The sequence below is a fragment of the Sus scrofa genome, chromosome 1, assembly GCF_000003025.6.
Source record: "Sus scrofa isolate TJ Tabasco breed Duroc chromosome 1, Sscrofa11.1, whole genome shotgun sequence".
NCBI classification, from domain to species: domain Eukaryota; kingdom Metazoa; phylum Chordata; class Mammalia; order Artiodactyla; family Suidae; genus Sus; species Sus scrofa.
Window position 1 is genome coordinate 228200005 of NC_010443.5, and position 6000 is coordinate 228206004.

Here is a 6000-nt window from a genome sequence, read left to right on the forward strand (position 1 = left end):
ATTGGACCTGCAACTTCAGGCCTACACCATAGCCACAGCAATGTAGGATCTGAGCTGCCTCTTTGTCCTACACCACAGCTCATGGCAACGCCAGATTGTGAGCTCACTGAGTGGAGCCAGGGATTGAACCCGCATCCTCATGGACACTAGTTGGGTTTGTAACTGGCAGAGCCACAACAGGAACTCCTTCAATGTGTTATTTCAACCAGGCCTCAATTTTTTTTTTTTTTTTCAAATAAAAGATCTCCCTTTTTTCCCCCCTTAGAAAAAATTTGGCAAAACTTTTTGGTTCCAAGTAATCCTGAAGAAATAGGTTTTATTTATTTATTTATTTATTTATTTTTGTCTTTTTGCCATTTCTTGGGCCGCTCCCTCGGCACTTGGAGGTTCCCAGGCTAGGGGTCGAATCGGAGCTGTAGCTCCCAGCCTACAACAGAGCCACAGCAACGGGGGATCCGAGCCGCGTCTGCGACCTACACCACAGCTCATGGCAATGCCGGATCCTTAACCCACTGAGCAGGAAATAGGTTTTAATGAAGCAGGTTATACCCTTGAATTTCCAAAATTTCCAACTCGATGCACAGTAGACTAAATAAGTGTTAAAGAAGTAAAGCCTCGATTAGCAGCTCTTCACCTTGCCCTGAGTTTGCGTTGCTAAGTTCAACATTTCCCACAGACAGTCTGAGAGCTCCTCACATATTTCCACCTCACCATGAAAATAAGTGCCTCCCTGGGAAGGGTTGGAGAATGTTTCTTACCCAAGTGTGGAAGCCCGTCATGGACATGGAGCTAACCTCACACTTCCCAGGCAGTTCTGCTCTTGTCTTCTGCCAGTGGTTGACTGTTTGTCGTTGACTCCCACCTAAACTTGCACTATTGCCAACTAGGACCTGGAGTGAGGCCAGGTTCTGGCTGTGCCTAGAAAAGAAAACTGAGGAATCCAGAGGTGTGAGAGAGACTGAGAGGAAGCAGGAAGGAAAATGGAAGAAGGGACAAAGAGGAAGGAAAGAGGCTAAACAACAAAGGAGAAATGGTGACCTTTTCTAAATTACCCATAGCACTGATATAAAATTTTAAGACTGCTTCAAGGAGTGGCTACGAGTATGGGTTTTGGAGCAGAACTCTCTGGAATCAAGTCCGGCTCTGCTGCCTATTGCCAAGTGACATGGACAGGTTACCTAAAACATTCCAGTTACTGAGCTGTAAAATGGGGGATGTAATAGTACTTCTCAAGTTAAGAGGATTGAGTAATATGATCTATGTAAATATCTTAGGACAGAGTAATTGCTAAATAATGTTCGCTGTGCTCGTAAGCTTGAATGAGGACATTTTCATTAAAAACAGATAGATATATGCAGGTGAAGGATGTGTTAACAAATGTTTTTCAGAGTTCCCATTATGGCTCAGTGGGTTACAAACCGTCTTAGTATCCTTGATGGTGTGGATTTGATCCCTGGTCTCACTCAGTAGGTTAAGAATCCAGTGTTGCCGTGAGCTGCAGTGTAGGTCGAAGACGAATCTCAGATCTAGCATTGCTGTGGCTGTGGTGTAGACTGGCAGCTGCAGCTCTGATTTGACCTTCAGCCTGGGAACTTCCATATGCCGCAGGTGCCACCCTAAAAAGCAAAACAAATCAAAGAAACCTGTTTTTTTCAAATGCACCATTATTGTTGGAAAGAGTGAGAGTTCCTAAAATGCTTTAAAAATTAAAAAAAATAAAATAAAAATGAGTGGGGACAGTGATGTTTCCTTTCAGTCATTTAGATGTGATTACCTGTGCTAGTAGTGTTTTTTAAGATAAACTTTCTATGAGTTAGAGGGAAGAGGTATGTATCTTGAAAAGCCCTGGTTGTTACTGTTACTGTTTTTAAAATAAGACAAGGGTCAAGTGAGGAGACTGTCTCTGCCACTGCTTCAGTTTTACATTGTTGATTTGGAGTGGGGATTTTTTTTGTTTTTGTTGGTTGGTTGGTTGGTTTTTTGCTTTATAGGACTGCACCAGTGGCATATGGAGTTTCCCAGGCTAGGGGTCGAATCGGAGCTATAGCCGCTGGCCTATGCCACAGCCACAGCAAAACCAGATCTGAGCCTTGTATGTGACCTGTACCACAGCTCACAGCAACACCAGATCCTTAACCCAGTGAGCAAGGCCAGGGATCGAACCCAAACCTCATGGTTACTAGTCAGATTTGTTTCCACTGCACTACAACAGGAACTCTTGGAGTGGTTTTCGATAGGCTTGAAAGACCATGGGTCCCATATTTAGTATGTGATGATTTCAAATTGGAAGGGTATTTGGTGTTGCCCGTACTCTTATTTATGCCTTGAAAATGGAAACAATCCATCTATTCAAATAGATAAGCTTTGCAACTTTGTATGTTTCCCCTGTGAGGTCTAAACTTCATGAATTTGGTCTCCCAGTGTCAATGACATGCAGTGGAGGATCTGACACTTAGAAGTAAAGTATCATGGAATCCTCACTAATTTTGAACAAGAAGGGGATAGAGTAAGAACTAAAGTTGACCTTTCATCATTTCCTACTCCAGGAGGGGAACTGTTGGGGCCACAAAGAAAATGCCTCCTTATTCCAAAAAGGAGTCAAAGATACAGAATTGAGGCCTATTTGAGCACAGGGTGGTGTGGAGAATCAGCCAAAGCCAGTCTTTGATGAAACTAGAAATAGCTTCAGAGAAATCCACAGCACTGAAAAGTTCTCAGAGAGAGAGAACTTGTCACCAGGACTCAGGGAAACCTAGCCTGTAGTCCTCATCCTGTCATTTTGAAGCCCTGTGACACTGGCCAGGCCCCTTGGGGCCCCTTGATGCACAGGTAATGAGGATCAGGTGACACTGGCTCCTTCTGTGAATGCCAAATGTCATTGCTGCATCAATTTTTTAGAGGATCTTGATCAAGTATCTAATTTTTGAGAACCTCCGGTTACAGTATAACTCACTGTGGTTGCTGTGTCAGTTTTGCAGCATATGATAACCCCTTCTCTGCAGCAGGACACATCAAATGATGGATCGCAGATTGAAAGGGCACTTGGAGGTCTTCTGCTTCAACCCAGCTGAGTATGAGTGTGGTGTGGTGTAGTGGGAGGTTTTTTGCTGTATCTTTAGATTTGCATCCGTCAGGGCTGGGGATAATGCTTTTCTATGACTCATGATTTTCATATTTTTAACCTTTTGGTCCGCCACTTATAGGTACTGTATCAAATTTGTGAATGCCTTTCTTCTTCCTCTCAAAAAGGGGAATTGTGTCTTTCTCCATTTTTCATTATTAGTTAGCAATGGTTTCTTTTGTGCTGTTTTTTTCTTTTTTCCTTTTTAGCCATTCCACAGCATATGGAATTCCTGGTCCAGGGATCAGATCCAAGCTGAAGTTTCGACCTAAGCCACAGCTGCAACAATGCCAGATACTTAAACCACTGTGCTGGGCTGGGGATTGAACCTACATCCCAGTGCTCCCAAGGTGGTGCTGATCCCACTGCGCCACAGTGGGAACTCCTCTTTTGTACTGTTCTGTGAATTAATTTACTGCTACTACTACTACATCTAATTATTTAGCATTGATTCCACACTAGGAAATTTTAGCAAGAAAACTGCTTTTATATTAGTATTATTCTTAAATTGTGTTCTTGAACAGTCCTCAGATGTTATTTATTCAGTCCAATGTCTGGCTGCTCTCCACTTTTTGAGGCCCAGAAATGACCTCTTATAAACAGCAAATTAATGGCAGAGCTGATCAATGGTTGAGAAATCAGAAGCAGAGGATTTGAAATAGTTGCCATGGGTATTTCTTTCTAGATCATGCTGTGTGAGAGATCGTTTTCCTACTGTTGGCATTTTTTCCTTTAGTGGATTTTCCACGTTCTTTATTTTCAGCTCTGCCTCTCCATCCTCTTTTCTTTTTCTCTCAACTACATTTTAGCCACACACGGGGAGAATGGGAAGGCCCTGATCAAATCAACTAGTTTTTCTTTTTTTTTTTTTAACTTTTATTTTCTGGTAAAAGGTTAATAGAGGAAGAAATTGAAATACTAGCCAAAATGAAATTCGAAAGGATTGAATTTATTACCTGTGTTTTATGGCTGGCCTTTGTTACCAAAAAATGACTCAATTCCATAGAGTATGTCCAGCTGCAGAATATCAGTGTTCTCCTTGCTTTCCGTTTCACCTGTCAGCAATGAATATTGCTAAAAATTCAGCAAATATTGATCAAGATTTTTGTGTTTAAAGTGCTTCCTTATTAAATTGAAGAATAATAATTAAATAAGTTGAATGATTTTACTTGGTACATCTAACAGCACTGTCATTTAGACCTACTGAAAAATCCTAAGAATGAAACCATGGTAAGCAGGTCAATGTTTGTGCCTACTATACTTTCCTTTGAACCAAGAGCCCAGTAAACTTTCTAATGGCTTTAAATGAATAAGAATAAAAGGCCAGTTTCACTTCCTCAATTTTTATTGATGTGCCTCACTTATTTTAATGGCTTGCATGTATTTTTTAGTGCTGTGTTAGTAATGATTTAATGTAAATTCATACCAATAGGAAAAATCTCACTGTGTTAAAATTAGTTTTGGGGTCCCTTCTGTTGTATACAATTGTTGTTTAATATTAAAACCATAGCAATATACATCCAGCACTATCAAATTTTCTTCTTTACTGCAAGTTGTGGAACAAACTTTATTCTCTATATGTCATTTTTATTTCCCTTTCAACATAATTTCTTTATTGTAAGAAAAGCCACCAATATTCATTTTTAAGGAATACTGCAATCCTATATTATTCTCTCGTTCGTTATTTTGTAAAATCCGTAAAAATCCTCTCCGTATCTCCACACCAATAACTGAGGGACTGTCTATTATTCGATCTTTTAAAAAATTGGATTATATCATGCTTTTGTTTAAAATACTTTTCAGTTTTTATTTAAAGTTGAAGTGGCTTGTTCTTAAACGTTGTTTTATTGCCCTGCATGTATTTTTTAATAAAGAAATATTGGTTTCACTTATAAATATTGATTAAAGCTAATATTTAAATTCAACTGTTGGATAACAATAAAATTATCACTATCCACATTTCATCTTTTTAGAACTTTGCAGGTTCTAAAGAAACCTGTATTTTCTTTCCTGTTCCTTTATCCCATACATCCAATTTGCAACTGAGTCTTGTCTATCCTAACTCCAAAATAATGCCTCTCAAATCTGTGCTTTCGTTTCCATTTCCACTACACTGACTGGTTCTCAAGGAGGAGTTTATGTCCCTATTTTTGGTGTACCATCTGAATAGAGGGTGCTGACAAATAAAATAAGCTGGGATGGGATGCCATTGGAGATTCGAGAACAAACTGCCGATAAGACACAGCATAATTATAATTAGGAAGAGCCAAAGTTGCAGCAAGGGAGATGAAGATGTACCCCTCATTTGTAAATGAGCCCCAAAATTCAATTGGTGGGAATACAATGAAGATTGGACCTTCTAGGTGGTCTCCAGGGCACTTCGCACATTTGGATCCAGCTGCCTGGAAAGGCTTCTGTGCTAGATAGTCAACTGACCAGCTCAGGCTTTCTCCAAGTTCCTTGTGGTTCAACTAGACATACTTTCTACACTCAGGCACTTTTTGTTCCATTCCTTTTGGCCTACTATCGACCTGATTTTTTTTGGGGGGGGGGGCAGTGCCTGCAGCATGTGAAAGTTCCTGGGCTAGGGATATAATTGGAGGGGCAGCTGCAGGCATACACCACAGCCACAGCAATGCAGGATTGGAGCCACATCTGTGACCTACACCATGGCTCACAGCTACTCCAGATCCTTAACCCAGTGAGCAAGGCCAAGGATCGAACCCTCATCCACATGGATACTAGTCAGGTTCATTTCTGCTGAGCCACAATAGGAACTCCAATTGACCTGATTATTTAAATGACCAGTTTCTACTTTCCAAAGAAGGGAGTGATCATCATCCTTCTCTTGTTTTTGAAACCGAAATCCAAGGTGACCT